Genomic DNA, 18,373 nt, shown 5'->3' with positions numbered 1-18,373 from the left:
TTGAGCTGTTCCCGCTCCTGCCTTTGTCATCAGCAGAACAGAGTCCCTGCAGGGTGCCGGGCTGCCCTGGGTCAGATACTCTGGAGACTATTCCAGAGGCTTTTACTGATGATCACCCACTCCAGAAGCTGAGCGGCTCGGGAGGACCCCCTCCCGGGAATGCATTTTCAGCCCCATGGACTCCTCTCCATGCTCTTCAAAGGGTGACTCAGCAGATCCCAGAGATGGTCACTGTGATTGAATTTGGGCCAGGCAGGGGGGAGCACATCCATCTTCTCCTGCCCTGGCCTCAGCTCGGCACTAGTGTCTGCAGGTACCAGCCCAGCCCTGATCCGTGGGGGCAGTGTCCTATTGGGGAAAGATAAACTGGCAAATCCAGATTTGCCTGAACTGATTTCTCTCCCTTTGATTAAAGGACGTCTTTCTAACCCCTCTCTCCTGCGCTGAGAATGAGCTCTCCCCGTTTGTTGCAGTCCCCAGTAAACAGCAGCTTTTAGAGCTTTCAGCAGTTAAAAGCCGTCCAGATCTCCCAGGGTGCGGGACCTTGGGAGGAGAGCTGTGCTCAGAAGCCTGCATGAAATGGACTCGGGCCAGGCCGAGGCGTCAGGTGCATTCCTGCAGCAGAGACCGGGAAATGGCTTTCAAAGGGCCCGTTGTTCTGGGACAACTCTTCTCGCTATTCTCCAGCTAGTCAGCATGGGGGGCGGTTTGATGTTGGCTTTTGCTGTTTGTTTTGCGTGGCGGGTTTTGTTTTGTTTTACTGCTGTTGGGTTCGCTCCAAAACTCACCAGATTGTTCTCTGGTTTAGCCTGTTCCATGCACCTTGTCAGCACCATTTGAGTCTATTAAAAAATACCCCGAGGAACCAGCACACTGAAAAACAAATCAGTTGCCAAGGGAGGACGCCAAGGCTAAATCTGGCTTGTCCAGGTCCAGCTGGGCTCTGGAGCAGCTTTGAAATTCACTGTTCTATTGTCATGAAATCTGCTTAACACCATGTCGGGGACGAGTGCCAGGCAGTGGGTCTGCGTCTCCCTCCCCCTGCAGCTGGAGTGAACCCAAAGTCCCCGCTCTGGCTGCGGGACGCCTTCGCTTTATGGCAGCTCTAACAGACCACTGTCCACCAGCATCCAAGTGGCCTGAAGAATCAGGGAGAGTTTAGGGGCTCGGGATTGTCCCTGCTGGGGTTTTAGGTGGGGGGGCAATAGTGAGGCAGCACGGGAGCTTGGGGGAGACAAAGACCTCCCAGCCATGGAGCTACCTAGACCAGAACCAGCAAGATGTTTGTATTTAAGAGTTACAGGGGAGATTTTCCAAAGTTCCTAGGTGAGTTAGGAGCACAGGACTTTCCCACTGACTTTCCCTGGGGTTTGGGCTCCTAACCTGGATGCTTTTGAAAATCCCTCCTGACATCAGCATAAGAGGTGAAACTGAATTCAGCGTCTGAGCACCCCTCCAGCCTGTCTGTCTCTCTCACCGGCTTCCCAGGAGATACCTGCAGGGTCCACCAGAAGATGCCATGCCATGTGGCACAGAGTAAAAATTCCTGTCCTCAGGGCAGGCAAGTCTGTGCGGCTGCTCAGGATCCTGGATTTCTCTCAACCTGGAGATGAGTCCTAAGCCGCCACCTCCACACTGGCCAGATCTGAACAGCCTCCCGTCTGGAGGAAGGGGGGAGGGATTAGTGTCCAGATGCAGAGTTTGCAAACAGCCCCTGTAGTTGGCCCGATACCCTGGATCTGAACCAGCCCGGCTGCAAAGCCTCCTCATCAGCGTCAGCCCCTCCCCTGGGAAGGCAGGAGCCAGCCTGGAGCAAGGGGCCGCACAGCTGAGGTGAGAGCAGCACCGGTGTGCGCACGCGGCCGCTGGGCTAAGGGAGGTGCCCGGTCCCACACAAAGAGGCTGTTGCCCTCACCCAGCTTGGCAAGAACCTGGGAAAAGGTGACCCCCTTTTGGGGAGGGTACACAGGGGCCCTGTTCCTGAGGGCTTGTGCTTGAAGCAGGCCTGAGGATTCTTCAGGGAGCCCTTTGCATCAGCACTCTCCTCTGTGTCCTGCCGGATCTGGGCATGCTGGGAAAAGCGCCTTCCCCACACCCTCTGGAGAGGCCTTCCCTGGCAGTGACACTTGCCTTGTGCAACATAAGAGCGGCCAGGCTGGGTCAGACCAAAGGTCCATCTAGCCCCGTATCCTGTCTTCCGGCAGTGGCCAATGCCAGGTGCCCCAGAGGGAATGAACAGACCAGGTCATCACCAAGTGATCCAGCCCCTGCCGCCCACTCCCAGCTTCTGGCTAACAGAGGCTAGGGACACCATCCCTGCCCATCCTGGCTAATAGCCATTGATGGACCTATCCTCCATGAATTTATCTAGGTCTAGGAGCTGTGGTGGGGCATGATGCCTGGGCCCTGGACAAGTGCACAAGAGATGGGCATGCTCCGCGTGCCCCTCTCTCCCCCCGGCACGCTGGAGCTGGCTAGGCACCCTCTTGCCTGTGGTCACCCAGAGTCGGTGGCAAAGCCAGGGCACTCAGGAGTTTGCAGCCTCTCACGCTCCGCCCCATATGCAACACGGCCCCTTGCTTTCCCTGTCACCTCTGCCCTGCAATAATTAAACCTCCTCTAAAAGCTCCTCCACGTGGCTGCTGTAAGAAGGTGCCACCGTGGAGCGGGGAAGCTGCTGCTGTTGTCAAAGCCCAGCAGAACCCTAATTGTGTGCGCTGAAAGCAATCACGTTAATACCTTCTGAGAACACTGCTGGAGCCTTAAAATGCTCCGATAAGCTCCGGAAAGGCATAAAAGAGCCTTGAGTTTAATTTGTAGTCAGCAGGACGTTTGTGTCTCATGGTTTCTCCCTCCTGCATCCACACACGCTCAAGTGTAACGTTAGCCGGGGAGGTCAAGGGCTGTTCTCTCTGCTGGCCCAGCCTGGTCTGTGCTGTGGGCTGCTAGCTTTGAGCCCCATCCTGCTTGTCCACCCAGGGGAGGAGCGTCTGGATTTCAGAGCCTGAACGGGCCTCACATTAAAGTCATGGCAGGCTGATGAGGAAGGTCCTCCAAGTTCCACTCTTGACAAGCCGCTCACCCCTGGCCAGAAAATGTTAATATGATTTTAAAAACCTTGAGCCCCAATTTAGTGAATTTAATTTAATTGTGTAGGCTCTATATAAACACATAGGGACAATGGTGTAACTCCATTAGTTTCCCTGGAATTGTTACAAATTTGGCCCAAGATTCCCCCCTCCCCACCTGGCTCTGACATAGGAGATTCCCCCTCCCGACCTGGCACTGACTCCTGATGTATAGCCATGGCGCCCCCTTGGCTTTGATGGGTTCAATGCACATTCTAGCCCCTGGAGTTTCTCTGACTCCTCAGCAATGCTCCTGGCAGGGACAAATATTCTGGCAGAACATAAAAGTTAAAGGGACAATGTCAAGAGAAAAATCCTCAATCCTCTCAGTTCCTCTTCTGGCTTTCTGAGGACCCCTCAGCTCATTAAACAAGCAAGAAGATGAAAATCCATTCATACTTTTCACCCCCCGGGCAGTTTGTTTGTGCTTTACACTTCACTTATCTTAGGAACATGGAACTTGGACTGGTCAGTTTCACATCCTGTTTATAGTCAATTTCACTTCCCGTTCATGGTTCACTAGTTCAGTCTGCTGGGTTTGGGTCCCTAGCCATGCAAGTAGGGCTGAATTAAAGCATTCTTGGGGTTCCCATTGGGCCTGACCCACACTGTATCCCCTCCCCCGTTTGGGTGGTAGTTTGTTTGAGAGTTAAGATGAATGTAGCTTTTTCCACCTTCTGGAGCTGTTGTTTCAGGCCATGGTAGGCATCAGTTACCCTTGGGTCACCTTTTCAAGTTTTTCTTTCCCTCCACGAGGGCTAGAATCTATAACGTTTTGTGTAAAACATGCAAAAAAACAAATTAAAAGATTAAGTTTACAAAGTCAAGCACTCAGAAGTTAGGAAATGCCACCATTAAAGTTCCCTGTGCAGTCTGAACACACACGCCCCCCGGTGCGTATGCAGTATGAGAGTCTTTCATTACACAATCACCTAGTGTTTTTTTCCACGGGACGGGACCCCGTTTGAAGCTCTCGGTGTTTGCCAAATGGGAAAGGACGAAGCCCTAAAGCAGCCTGGCACCCATTACAAAGAGTGGCTAGAACAGACCTGGAAGCTGTTTTTCTGACAGGAGGTTGCTGGAATCGTTTCATTCCCGTTAGTGAGCTGGTGGGTAGATTGCTGCTCGGGGAGCCTAGTTACTGCCGTCACTGGACCAGATTCACACTACTTTGTAGAACTAGAGTCGAGTGACTAGCCAGTGAATCTGTCTCTTAGTTCTGGGGACCTGACCCAAAGCCCAGTGAAGTCAGTAGACAAACCCAGTGACTTCCGTGGCTTTGGATCTGCCCCATGTCTATACGGAGAACATGTTAATGTACGTAAGACACCCTAGTGCCAACCCTGTGTGCACACAGAGGGGAGGATGCAAAGTATGGGGAGGACGTAAAGTGCTTGACATTGCCAAATATCTACCTGCTCCCTAAAGCTGTGACGGCCAGGGAAAGTCTCCAGGGACTCAAGATGTCACACCTGGGGTGCACCGATGACCAGATCTGGAGGCAGACTATGAGAAAATGGAAAGCAAGGGCCAGGTTCCCCACTGGGCATCAATCACTGTCGCTCCACTTAACAGAAGTGCCGGGTTACGCCGGCTGAGGATCTGGCCCAACGAATGCTGAATGGCAGAAAGAAGCTCTTTGCTTCCAAGTGAAGGTCAGGACCGACGCTGGGAGCGGCTAAGGCAGGGCCCAGCCCAGTTACCAGGCAGGGTGACCTACCAGCCACCCGGGAGGTGTTTGTCACCCTGGGGTGGTACGAGTCTTGAGAGCGCCACGTGATTCCTGGGGAGCGTACTGGTGCACTGGTCCTGGCACGCTATCACTTTCACAAGGGCTGGGCACAGTTTGGCCTCCCATTCCAAGGGATGAAGCACTTTGTGGTTTATGCTGGGGGGGAGTCGGGGGTGGGGGAGTAATGTTCTGAGCCATAAAGAGGGGGATCAAAAGCAGAAAAACCCTCCTGGGTCCGTCACCCAGTTTTGAGCCCACCTGTTCCTGTCCTTTGAGCAGTCTGGCAGATGAAATGAAGGACCCGTGCCCTGGGGGTATCGCAGCTCACTCTCACCAGCCCCTGCCTTCCCCTGAGGGCACCGGGACAAGACACCAGAGACCTGGGGCTTGGCGTGTTTGCCAGGAGGTGGGAGAGGGGTTAGTCTGTTCTCTCTTTTCCAGTCTGGGGCCAACAAAGCAAACCAGGCTCTTGCTCCAAATTGGGAGCTCTCTGCGGAGGCCTGGCAAGCTGCGCTTTCTGCCTGGCTGTCACACTGGACGGGCCTCTCCTGGCTCGTGCACACACAGGGACGTGTCTTCATACCAGGGCTCCTCTCCGCTCGCTGGAGGCAGGTTGAGGGCAAAGTTCCTGAGAGTCGTGCTGCTCTGCAGAGGATCTACAGGGTCCATGCAATGCCCTGGCCTTTAAACAGGCTCCCAGGAGTAACCCCTTCAGTGTGCCAGACCCCAAAGGACCCCACTTTTTCACAAGGGTGACTCCCCCTCCTGCCCACTCCAAGACTGGACCTTCAGGCTCCAGCACCTGTCTTCTCACAGCAGCTCTCTGGAGCGAGTCCAGGGGCTGGGAGTGGGGCCCCCGGCACGGGCCCGGGGCACAGGACCAGCAGCAGGGGTGTGGGGCCAGCGGCCAGGTCCTGAGCCCCACATGCGGGGTTGGGGAGCGGAGTGCGGGGTGCAGGACCAGTGGCCGCGGAGCCCCAGGCAGAGGGCCAGGAGCAAAGACCCAGGCGCAGAGCCAGCAGCTGGGGTGCAGGGCCAGCCCCTGAGACCCAAGCCAGGGACTGGAGCCCCGGGCACGGGGCCGGCAGCCCCATATAAAACCTGGGGGGGCTGCAGCACCCCTGCACCCCTATGTCTTGCGCCTCTGCGGAGCGGCTGAGATGCAGCCCTCGTGTTCCTAGAGAAGCTGTGGCATTGAAAAGAGGGGAAACGGGGGAGGTAGTACGTTGCAGGTGACTTTCCAGGCGTGCTTGGCCTAGGTGATTTGGGTGCTTACAGGCTCCAGGGCCCCTGAGCACCTGTGCATGGGAGGGTCAGCTGCCCAGCCCAGTAAGTGCCCGACACTGCTGACCAAGCCCTCAGCCCCGGAGCATGCAGACGCCTTCGTGCCCGTTAGCTCTTTCTCTGGGAAAGCTCCTGAGCGGCCCGCGGAGCAGCGCTGATGAGTCAGTGACGGGGCCGTGCATGAGGCCATGCAGGCTGGAGACGAGGCAGAGGCTGCTGGTGCAGCCAGGGTGTAGGTTGCCAGGGGCATGGTGCATCCGGGCATGCTACAGTGACACAGGACACAGTCCCTGGGCACCAGCGGCAGCCGTCTGGCGAGGGAAGGCGGCTGCTGTGCAGGGCGAGGGGCAGAGGCTGTGCATGTTGGCGTCTGACTTCATCTGCTCCCTCGTGCATGGAGGAGAAGGCGCCGTTTGTCTGGCCTGGGAAGTAGGAAGGGAGCTGTGAAGAGGGCTGGTGCCAGCCGCCCCCCGGCCCGCCCCTGCTGCTGGCAGAGACAGGGCGTCACAGCGCCAATCCTGCTCCCTCCGCACTGTGACTTGCCTTGGAGGGGATGGAAAGGGCCCTTGGCATGGGCCCACCTGTGCCAGCAAATCTCCAGGGGCTCAGCAAGGGGACTTGTTTCAGAGTCCATTGCAGACGCCCCTGGAGCCAGCTCAGCCCCGTGCCCCGTGGCGTCAGGGAAGGCTCCCCGGGGAGGTGTGTTCTGGGTTGGGTGCCAGGAGGAGCAAGCTGTGCTGTGCAGAGGACATGGGATTGGCTCGTGCTCCGGGTCCTGCCCTGGCCTTGGGGCAGAACGGTCCAGAGGAGCCCAAGAGATCCAGTGATCACACCGGCCTGAGCTGTGCTGCTGGCAATCCCAGCCATTGCCTTCCTGGGCAGGTTCTGCCCGATGCTGGGCAGGGGTTGTGGGGAGCTGGGACCAGGAGTCGTCCCCATTGTCCCCTCATGCTGATCTCCTGGTCAGGGCATTGCCCCGACGCAGGAGGGTGCCCTGCGGGGGAGGTCCCCCAAATGCATTGGGTATCGGGGCTCAGCCTGGGACTGCAGATTCATGCTCCAAAGCATTGGCCCAAAATAAAGCACATGGAAAACAGTGCATGATGCTCGGGTGGCAGGGGGGAGAGGCCAGGGCAAGGGAGCTGGCAGACAGGTGTATTCCAGGCAGGGGCTCAGGAAGGGGCTGGCAGACAGGTGTATGCCAGGCGGGGGAAGGGGAGCTGACAGACAGGTGTATGGCAGGCAGGGGCTCAGGAAGGGGCTGGCAGGCAGGTGTATGCCAGGCGGGGGAAGGGGAGCTGGCAGACAGGTGTATTCCAGGCAGGGGCTCAGGAAGGGACTGCCATTCACATATATGCCAGGCAAAGGGGGGCAGCAGACAGGTATATGCCAGCTGAGGGGGGAAAGAAGAAACCAAAATGTTTGAATCTTCCTTCATCCAGCCACCCAACCTGCTTGTCGCTCTCCTTGCCCAGTGCCGGGACGGGGGGCTCCCATCCATCCTCAGCCAACGAGTCCTCAGTGCTCAGCCCAGGCCGATGAATGGCAAAGCCTCATCGCTCCCCTCCTGGCTCCTTAGCCAGTCGAGGCCCCTGCAACACCCTGCACCCCCACTTACCCCCCCACTCCTGGAGTGCTGGCTGCTGGAGCCCCCCTCTGCCCCCCGGCGCACTCACACCTCGGTTCCCTGCCTCTGCCTTTGGAGCCCCATAAGTGCTGGGACCGGATCAGCACTGACCTAACCAGCTGTCTGCGCCCCGTGCCCCAGGAAGCGATGTGTTGGTCACGCAGCACCATGCGGGGGCCAAGCTCGCCGCAGGAGCGGGAGCCGCTGGGGAGCAGCAGAGTGCAGTGCAAGGGGCTGGGGTGTGTCCAGGGGGTAGGAGACTCTGCGAGCAGGGGCCTGGGAGCACACCTGTGTGTGCACACGTAGGTGGGAGTGCCCGGGTCACGGGCGAGTGTCCGAGCGTCTGCTGGGAATAACCCACTGCTCTTGGGGGCAGCTGAAGGCCGGGCCGTGACTTCCCTGCTCTGGCTGGCCCCGGAGGGGCCCATCCGTGGGCTCTGCCCTGCTCCTGTGCAGAGCTGAGCCTGGGGCTCTCTGGGGGCACGGCTGGTCACTCCTGGGGGGTCCTTAGCTCTGCAGCCTGCGCCCCGCCCTGCTGCCCTGGGCACCGCATGGAGGAAGCACTGCAGGGGGCCACGCCGGGCAGGCAAGCGAACGCCTCATTCAGCTGCTAAGTGTCAGCGCGGCGAATGGCGAGCAGCACGTGAGCGAGAAGCCAGCAGGCAGCGGGGGGAGGAGCCCCCAGGACCAGGGAGGGGTCCGGAGATGGATCCGTTTGAGGTGAAAGGGTGGGCGGGGCAGCTTCGTGCTGAAAGGATCTGGCAGCTGGAGCCAGCCCCAGGGGCACAGGAAGAGCCGGGCTGCCTCAGGCTGCCGAGCCCTATAGGTTGCCTGGGGCTGGGCCCGGGGGTGGCTCCCACTGGGCAGCCGGGCGGGGCGGGGGGAGCCACGGAGCACGGGGTCTATGGGCTGGGTGCCCCCATCCCACCCTCTGCTCCAGCCCCCTTGGCCCTCATCCCGTCTCGCAGGCTGAGCTGCTGCTCTCTTCCCCCACCCCATTACGGAGCCGGGGCTGAATTCCAGCTTCCTCCAACCACCCCAGGTTAGTCAGCTGTAGCCTTGTCAGACACGCGCACGCGGGAGAGGTGTGAGCACACTTGTTCACGCATGCAAGGAGAGGCGTAGGCACACACACACACACCCAGGGAGAGGTGTGCACACGTGTGGGAGAGGCGTGCGCACACACACAGCCCTCACCACACAGCAGCACAAAGGCGGCCCCATGCATACCCCATGCCCGGCAAAGGCAGGTGGCTTTCAGGAACAACCTGCCGGTGTTGCGGAGGCCCGTCTCCAGCTGGCGTGCACACAGCTGCTACATGCCGATTAAATGGCCCCTTCTTTTAAATCCATTTCTCCTGCTGATTAGAATTAAAACAGGAACAGAACACTGGCCGCAGCAGGGAGTGGGGATGGTAATCAGTGGCGGCTGCTAATTGGAGCCATTGTCGAGGTAACTTCTAGCCAGGCACTCTTCAGCCCCAGGCAGGCTCTGTGCCGAGACCAAACTGCACAGTTTTCTCCTTTCAGCCCTGAAGAATCAGGAGGGGGTTGAAGCAAACCCCACCTAGACTCTAAACAGAGCCTGGCCAAATGCTGACCATGCTGGGAGGAAGAGTGGGGGGGTCACCTGGAGACAGCGGCGCTCCTCCTGCCATGTGCTTCCAAAGGGACTTAGCCATACCCCCGTCCGACTTGGGCCATGGAGTGCCACCTAATGCATTAGACCAGCCCCCGGCTAGTACCTGTGGGAGCACTGGCTCCCAGATCCACTCTGATCCAGTGTGGGTGCACAGGGGCAGGGGGTTCCTTGACCTCCTTTCCTCCCGTTCTCCCACTCACAACAGACCTGAATTTCCCCCCTCGTCCAGAAGGGCTGCCATTGCTGAGAACAATACATTTGTGCAGGACCTACACAAAAACAGTGCGTGGCACTCGTGAGCTCCCTCTACTGGCAGTGCCGTATAAAGGAAGCAAACGAGCTGGTTCCGGAAAGGTGCTGGGGGTGGCTATCAGCGTCTGGCAACCAGAAACACAGGGAATCTCAGGGAACGCCAAGCTGCCAGGAGAGCAGAGTGAGCGGTGAGGAGGGGACACTCGAGCCATCTGTCTTGGGGCTTTATGCTGCTCCCACCCCCATGGTATCTGCAGGCCTTCCATGTACAATCAGTAACCTAGTGGACTTCCTGGAGTCTCTGGCACATCTCCCTTGTCAGCTTGAGCTAGGGTTGTTGGGTTTTTTCGGTTGGCTGGTTGGTGTTTTGTTTTGGGGGGTGAGCGGGGTGTAGGACTCAAAGGGGGGTTCCTAGTGCCAGTGTTATCCATGGTAGAAAGGCATTTCCAAAGGGGAAGGTTTTTGCAACATTTCCTGAAGCTGGCCAGCTTCTGGGTTCCCCTGGCCACAGCTGGAAGATCGTCCCCCAGCCGGCTCCCTGGGGAGAGGCAGCTTTGTCCCCGGCTCTCGCGCTCCGTCCTGCATTTGGGCTCTGCCCACTCTCAGAGGAGCACAGGGATCCCTGTGGCCACGTGCTCACCCAGGAGGAAGGGATGACCCTCCCTGGCGAGCTAGAGGCGAAAGACATTTTTGGAAACTGATGCAGCCTGGTCATCCAAGCTTAGCGAGGAGTCCAGCGGGCCCCCGCGGCTTCGTGCCACCTGATGACCGGGGCCGTGAGCCCTGATGGAAGGCAGAGACGCGCGTGCCCCCTCTCCGACCAGCACTGCTTTGGTCTTGGCTGGGTTCGGCGTGCCCCAGCTGCTCTCCCTCCAGGAGCTGCTCTCCTGCCGGCCGCCTGGCATTTGGTCAGGCCAGTGGTTGGGTTGGTTGAGACTGAGATGGGTGCGTGCCCTGGCAGCCAAGCCTGTGGTGTCTCCCTCTCCCCGCAGTGGTCTCGGGTAGCTATTGAGGGGAAGTGAGGAGCATCTGGATCCCCGCGGGACCCCGCTGGCCAGGGCCTTCAGGGAGGGGGAGCCGTTACCCATCACCAGAGAACGGGGGACCAGGACTCTCTGGCTCTACGCCTGGCCCTGGAAGGAGGCTCGACCTACGCTCAGGGCAGTGGACTGGGGGTCAGGACTCCTGGGTCCTGTTACCTGCCCCACCACTGACTCCTCACTGCATGACCTTGAGAAAAAATCCCTCCTCCCTCGGGCCTCAGTTTCTTCATTTGTAAAATAGGGATGGTGATATCTCTCCACGTCTGGGGGGACGGGACGGGGAGGTGCCCAGGCCTGTCTGCCCATCGCTGAGATCTCTGCATGGCGGGGGGGGGCGTAAGTGGGGGGAGCAAAGTGCATTTTTCAGCAGAAAGGCAGGTAGCTGGGAGCGGTGCCAGCACCGGCAGCCCTGGGGGGGTGGAGGGGACTGTGCTGCATGGGGCTGGCCCTGCCTTTGAAGCTCTGCACCACCGCACAGCCTGTAAGTTAGGGGGTGTCTGTCCCCCCCACCACTCGTTGGCCCCCCGAGGGAGAAGGGGAAGGAAGCGGTTGGTGCGGGAAGGGAGCCTCGCAGCGTCTCTGCTGCACCAGACGAGAAGAGGCCTGTAATTTCCCACCCAACAAGCAGCCGAGTGGGGAGAACAACAATAATTATCATAGCCAGGAAGCCTGGACGCCGGTGCAGCCCTTGGCAGCGCGGCTGTGACGGGGGGGGGCTGCCTGGCCGTGCCGGGGCGCCCCCTGCTGGGGAGACGGGCTGCCTGCCCCAGGGGGTGGGGAAAGCACCAGGTGGGGATGGCGCTGCTGCCCTGGGGGAAGCCACAGGCCCCTCTGCACAGAGGAAGGCGCCAGAATCCCCTGGGGGCCGTTTGGAATCCCTGGGCAAAGGGGCGGGCCGGGCCCCCTAACCCGGGGCAGGGCAGCTCAGGCCCCGAAACCGGAGAGCGCAGGTGCCACATGGTGTGACGGCGGCTGCTCCCATGCAGGCCAAGCTGGCAGCTTCCCCCTGCCCCGCAGTGCCGCGGGGAGTGCTCCCTTCCCCCGCCGGAGGAGTGCGCAGAAGGGAGCCTGGGCACAGAGTGAGGCACGGCCCAGTTTTTAGGACCTTTAGAGCACGTGACAGTGCTCTGTAGCTCCCATGCTCCAAGGGGGAGAGGGAAACCCCCGCCTGACTGCAGGACACGGCCCCGGGGGCAGGGCACAGCCAGGGGGCAGGGCACAGAGGCATGAGGGGGCAGGGTAAAGCTGGGGGGCAGGGCACAGAGGGATGGGGAGCAGGGCAGGGTAGAGCCAGGAGCAGGGCAGAGCTGGGGGGGTAGGATGTAGAGCCAGGGGGCAGGGCACAGAGGCATGAGGGGGCAGGGCAGAGCTGGGGGGCAGGGCACAGAGGGATGGGGAGCAGGGCAGGGTAGAGCCAGGAGCCGGGCAGAGCTGGGGGGGTAGGATGTAGAGCCAGGGGGCAGGGCACAGAGGCATGAGGGGGCAGGGCAGAGCTGGGGGGCAGGGCACAGAGGAATGGGGAGCAGGGCAGGGTAGAGCCAGGAGCAGGGCAGAGCTGGGGGGGTAGGATGTAGAGCCAGGGGGCAGGGCACAGAGGCATGAGGGGGCAGGGCAGAGCTGGGGGGCAGGGCACAGAGGAATGGGGAGCAGGGCAGGGTAGAGCCAGGAGCAGGGCAGAGCTGGGGGGGTAGGATGTAGAGCCAGGGGGCAGGGCACAGAGGCATGAGGGGGCAGGGCAGAGCTGGGGGGCAGGACACAGAGGCATAGGGGATCTGCTGTTACGCTGGGTGCATGCAGGGAGGAGGCTGCAGCCCTGGCCCCGGACACCGGCAGTCCTGGGGCATCTCTCCTGGGCTTTCCCGCGGAGCTTGTCCATTCTGCCGGCCGCTGCATTGGAGTGAAACGTCCCAGGGCGTCTCCTCGGACTCCTCCAGGTGGAAGCAGCCGAACTCCAGCCCTTGGGGCTGCCCCCTTCTCTGCCCCCCAGACTCAGGCTGTGTCCTTCCAGCCACAGTCACTGTGGAGCACGGCCATCCGTGGGGCGCTCTCTGGGCGCCCGTCCCACCGGCACATCCCTGCCTTTCCTGCACAGTCCGAGACAAATGCCCTACGCCCGTTGCCTGTTTCTGCCAGGCAGCGGGAGAGTGTGGAGCCAGCAGAGCTGGAGGAGAAGACAGATGCGTAGCTGCCTGCGTGCACTGGGGTCCCTGGCACCTTGCGATCTCTGGGCATGTAACAGTGAGAAGCTGCTACTGGCTTAGCGGCATGGGGCTGTAACTGGCATACGGCTGAGCGGGCTCAGCACCCTCCCAGGCTGACTGGCACCTTGGTGCGGCTCAGGGCTTGGAGCCGGTGGATGTTGGTATTTCGATTATTCAGTGTGTGGACCACAGTCTTGCCTTGGAACCAGCTGGAGAGCACAGAGCCATTGGGCTGGGTGCGGTGAGACATGGGCTGGATAAACGGCAGTAGCTCTGCAGAGCCAGGCCCTGACATCTTCCTAGGCAGGACAGATCCAGGGCTGGGCGGACAGGTGGGGTCACCCAAGCACCGTGACCGGAGGGATGGGTTACAAACATGGGGTTGCCACTGTTGGAGTGGGTCGCTGTTGAGGGGTTTTCCCCCATGTGCTAGGAAAAGAAGGTTTTTAACCTTAAACTCCGTGCTCCTTCCGAAACCCCCACCTGGGAGCGCTTGTGGGGGCAGGAGGGGCGTCTCTCCTCATTCCACTCCACGCTTCGCTCCCTGGCTTTGCTCCGCCTGCGTGGGAGACACCGTGCTACGGCACCCGGGCAGGAATAAAGCGATGGCATTCTCTCTTGGCCGTCCCAGGGCGCCTCACTAAAGCATGCAGCTGGCACCCGCGGCGCGCCCATGACCCTTTCGCCCCAGGGGCACCACCCAGCTGGGCCTGAGCTCTGTACCACTGCCTGGCGAGCACCACGCACGGCGCGGGGCAGAATGGAGCTGGGGAGGGGGGCGTCCTCCGCCAGAGTCAATTAGCCGTTATGCTCCTCAGGAGGCCTGGCAGCTGGAATTAGTTCAGCATCTGAATTTACTTAATGGTATTTATTCTGTGTGTTTCTAATGAAACTGCTTCATGGGGCAGACGCTGCTGGCCCCCGAGGGGCCGTTACCCCGGCACAGGGCACTGAACCCAGAAAAACAGACAGGCAGTCTCTGCCGGCGCGCAGCTCTCTGCTCTGCAGCCGTCCGGGGCCCGGCACCGGATCCCTCCCTGGCCTCGTTCTATGGACCGCAGGGATGAATGCGGCCCACTAGCGTCGAGTTTAGGGACTCCCCTGACAGGACAGCAGGCCGGGCTGTCTGCCGGACAGGTCAGCAATCGGCCAGGAAGCTCATCCTTAAAAGCTGTCCAAGCCTGATGCTCCAGCCCGGAGACCTTCAGACTTTGGGCCCCTAAAGGTCTGGAGCTGCGTGTGAAGGACTCTTATGCACCTGAATGAAAAACACACTTGGAACCAACTCAGGCCGTTTGCTGAAAAGAGAGCCCCAGAGGTCAGCTCCTGGAAGGCGCAGGCCAGAGGCCGGGTCGTGGCCTAGGCCTGCCAAGCCTCCCATGCACATGTACTGGGGGGAGGGGTGTTTGCCAGTGCACACAGCTGTATGTGCACACGCACACACACCTTGCACACGTGCGTCGAGTTACTCAAGCCCCCACAATCCCAGGCCCTGGGATAAAGCGCTGGGGTCTGTGCCTGCCGCCGAGCACCAGGGGGGAAAATGCTCCTGCAGCTCTCGCTCTATTGCAGAAGTTTCCAGTGCGCCCATCACCATCGTGTCTAGTCACTAAGATCGCCCTTCATGCACCTACAAGCCCAAAGGTGGGAACTTTGCTCCTTTTAGAAGCATTTGGGCTGAAACAAAAACTTGAGGCAGTGACTCGTCCGCCGGGCAGGAACAGGCCAACGGATGGTTGCCGAACGACTCCCGAAACGGTCACTCTTCAGCCCCTGCGCTGGTGAACAGTCTGTTCTGGAATTCCAGAGTGCCCCAGGATCTTCCACAGGGCTTCTCTGCAGACACGAGCACACGCGTTCGTACAATCAAGGAAGTTAAAAACTATCTCCTGCTTGTATTCTAAGCCTGTCTCAATAAGTCTCCTCCAGGCAAAATTCTGGTCTGAACACGACCTACCAAATCAAAATCCAGCCTGTTCTTCCCCAGGAACTTTATCAAAAGCACTTTTCATCCTATTCAAATGCTAATGTAAAACACTTTTCCAAGTAGACAGGAGTGTCCCGCCTCTGCAATTATCACAAATAACCTGGTCCCCCTTTGCGGGGATTTTGCAGATAACTCCTCTTCTCTGCTCCTCAGGACAGATCTCCCTTTGCTAGACCATTCTGTACAATGTGCCATGTCATTCACAGCCCTTCCTCGGCATTTCAGCACCTCTCCTACCAGGGCCTGGTGCTCTACTACTCTTCAGTCGGTTTTGATGCCTCTAAGGTCATCGCTTCTCGTGATATGCGTAAATCCACTATTTCGTCGCATCTCTCCCGGTGCGTTCGTGGTTCTGGCTGGCTGAGCACTGCTTAGAAATGTTCCCTCCAGCGGGCGCTCTCTCCGTCCTCTGGGGTTAAAATTGCACCGGCTCGAGCCGTCACAATGGCGCAAGTAAATCAGAGGCAAACTGGGCTTTGTCCAGCCCAGGGCTCTGTTGGCAGCTTGCTGTGCTTCTGCGGGCCACAGCTGGCTGGCAGAAACTGCAGGTCCCAGCATGCCATGCTCTGTCTTCACTTGAGCCACCCGGCCAAGTGGCCTCATGGGGCCTGGAAGTCCCCACAGGCAGCAGCTCTCTGCACCAGAGGATGGTGGGTCGGGGCCCCGCTGGCCTGGGTCCTGGGCACAGCCCCTGCCCTGGAGAGCACTGCGGCAACAGGCAAGGTAGCCCTCCCTGCTCCCTCCTGCCCTGGGCGACTGGCCTCCAGCTCGCCCCGGGCATCTTCCCCGGGCAAAGCAATCAGCAGGAGGAGCCCGTGGAGGGGACAGAGGAGGGAGAGGAAGCAGGAAAAGCTGGGATCCCTCCCTGCATTGCGGGTGCCACTTCTGTCAAGCCCCCAAAGTGCCTAGGAATCTGCGAGGAGGCCATTGCAAGGCCAGCACCCACTCCGACCCACGACGAGCGATTCCTGGGCTCCTCCGTGCCTGCAGAATGGATGCAGCCCTCCCCCTGCTCTCGCTCCTAGCGGCTCCGGTTCCCTTTGCGCGCTCGGTGGGCTGACCCCCATTCACTCGTTCACAGGACCTGAGCCTTCGTTACACTGACGCTTTCCGACTGGTCAGCTGGGCTGTGCTGGGAGCCCAGGTACTTAGCCCCGGCTCAGTGAGGCTCGGAGGTGGCACCTCATGATGTCCCTCCCCCGCTTTAGCGATCCTCTCATTTCCAATAGCTCCGGAGGGTACAGCTCCAGCCCTCGCCTGGGGTTTCCTGGGTGCCCCTTGGGGGAGACGCTTGCACTGAGCTGTTGCTCGTGTGACTGCTGTGTGCATCGGGAGCTGAGCAAAAGGCCTGGCAGACTTACCCACCTCCGGCCATCTTCCGGCCCGCACTGGGTACCGAGTAACTGCGCCAGCCCTTCCTCCCTCACCCTCATCCCCCGCCACTGGTCCTGGGCTGGGCACCTCTGGTCCTCACACTGGCCACGGGCACTTGCATGCTGCCACGCCTGGCTGGCGGGGTGAGGCAGTGGGTTGGGAGCAGTGTGTCTAGCCAAGCGTGGCAGCGTGTCTGTTGTTTTGCAGGGAGGGAGGGAGGTTGGCCTGGCTTGCTGGGAGCGATGGGGCCACTGCACAGGTGCACTTTAGATCCCTACAGTGACCTGGGACCCGCTGCTGGGACACAGGTGTGGAGCTGCTGCACCACGCCAGACCCCATGGTGGGGGAGGGGGGTCCACACCTCTGTTCGCCTCCTCTAAGAAATGAAATGATGAGTAGCAGGGGCCCCACCGTCTCAGCACCGTCACTCCGAGCTGCAAGGGCCAAATGCAGCCTGGAGGAAGGGGGAGCAGGTCCCCGTGGAGTCTCTGGGCTAAATTCATCAGTGACTAACAAGGGGAGGAAAGCAGGTGTAGGTGGTAGTATGGTGTAACTGGCCTCGATCGGGGTGTGCTCTGGGTGTGTCAGAGCCTGTGACAGGCCACCAGTGTCTTCAGGGTTGACCCCACTGAAGGAAACTCCGCTGGGAGGGAATTCTCTCCTTATGGCGTGTTTGTGAGGCACCTAGTACGCCAAGGCCCTGGTCTGATCATAATTAACCAAAGGGGCTCTGCGGGGTCAGTGAGGCAGGTGGCTCAGAACGAGGATGCTGGGTGTGGGCTGAGCAGTGCTGAGCGAGGAGCCCCAGGGGCAGCCAAGCCAGGGGAAGAGCTCCTAGGTGAACTCCGCTCTGTCCTTCACGACTGCGTTGTTAACGCTGAACAAAGACAGTTCCGCCTCTACATTCTGTGTGGATTCGAGAGCCAGCGTGGGTGGGTCACTTCCCCCGGGGAGGCAGGGAGGGGAAGGGAAGCGTCACAGAAGAAGCACTTCACAAGAGGGTATCAAAGAGGGGACGCCTCCCGCCCTTATTTAATTCCAGCTAGCTCAGTCTTCAACACTCCTGGGGCCAAATTTGTCCCTGGTGTAGGAAACCACCACTCCCAGTGACGTCACCCAATGACACCCTCTCACTGTCCCATGTGCACTCAAGGCACCACCGTCTCTCTGCCATGGATAAATCCCTGGAAATCTCTCTCTCACACCCACATGCACCAACATGAGTGTCGTGACACCTCCACACCATACAGATTGATGGGCACACCTAGCACTCAGTACACGTTACCATTCATCCCCCCCGAACCCACACGCATTGCCACGCTGTCTACCGAGTGTCCATACAGCCCTTCGCTACCCCTCCCTGGGAACTCCCGGGAAAGGTGACTGCCGGGCTCTGGTCACCCACTTGCTGAGTCCAGACATCTTTTCACGGGGGAGTGAAATATCTGTTTCCCCCCATTACCCTCAGTCATGACAAAGGGCGGGTGAGTAGATGTGGTGCTTGAGCTGATAAATGTTCATGCCCGTTTTGCAAGGCTGGGCCCCTGGGGTTTGAAAAAAGCATGTGGGGGAAGTTATTATCGTAGCGGGGAACACACACGCGCACGCACACACGCACACGCACACACACGCATACACATGCAGACGCCTGCCAATATGCCCAGATGCACGCCCAGAGCCCTGCGTTCTAACCCTGGGCACGCGGACACCCAGAGACGTGCCCACACCCCCCAGGACACAGGCGTGCACAGAGGTGTGCCCCGCAGGGACAGGCACACGTGCAGAGGCACCCGCATGCCTGGCTACGGAAATGCAAACACAGCTACGCCCAGGGCCAGGCCTTGCGCCACCGGGCCCCTGGGTTGCAGGGCCCACTTGCTCGCTCTTCGATACCAGGGCACAGGTCCCCCCCTCACCTTGGCTGCGTCCCGAAGCATTTGATCTCTTTCGAGGAGAGCACCTTAATTGGCAAATGGAGACACAGCCGGGGAGTGTAAAGGAAATCCCCACTGGTCAACAGATTTGCCTCCTTTGACATTTTAATTCTTTCCACGTTGTTTTTTCTCAGACCCGCACACAAACCACTGTCCTTAGCTTCCCCG

General features: G+C 59.6%; 1 protein-coding gene across 1 annotated transcript in view; it reads left to right on the top strand.

Annotated features, from left to right (window-relative positions):
• CPLX2 (complexin 2) overlaps positions 1-18,373 on the top strand; it is a 70,183-nt gene that overhangs the window by 29,588 nt on the left and 22,222 nt on the right. The gene's annotated exons all lie outside the window — the stretch shown is intronic.

This window comes from Chelonia mydas, chromosome 8, assembly GCF_015237465.2.
Source record: "Chelonia mydas isolate rCheMyd1 chromosome 8, rCheMyd1.pri.v2, whole genome shotgun sequence".
In the NCBI taxonomy this organism is placed as follows: Eukaryota; Metazoa; Chordata; order Testudines; family Cheloniidae; genus Chelonia; species Chelonia mydas.
This window is presented reverse-complemented; position numbering and strand designations above follow the sequence as displayed.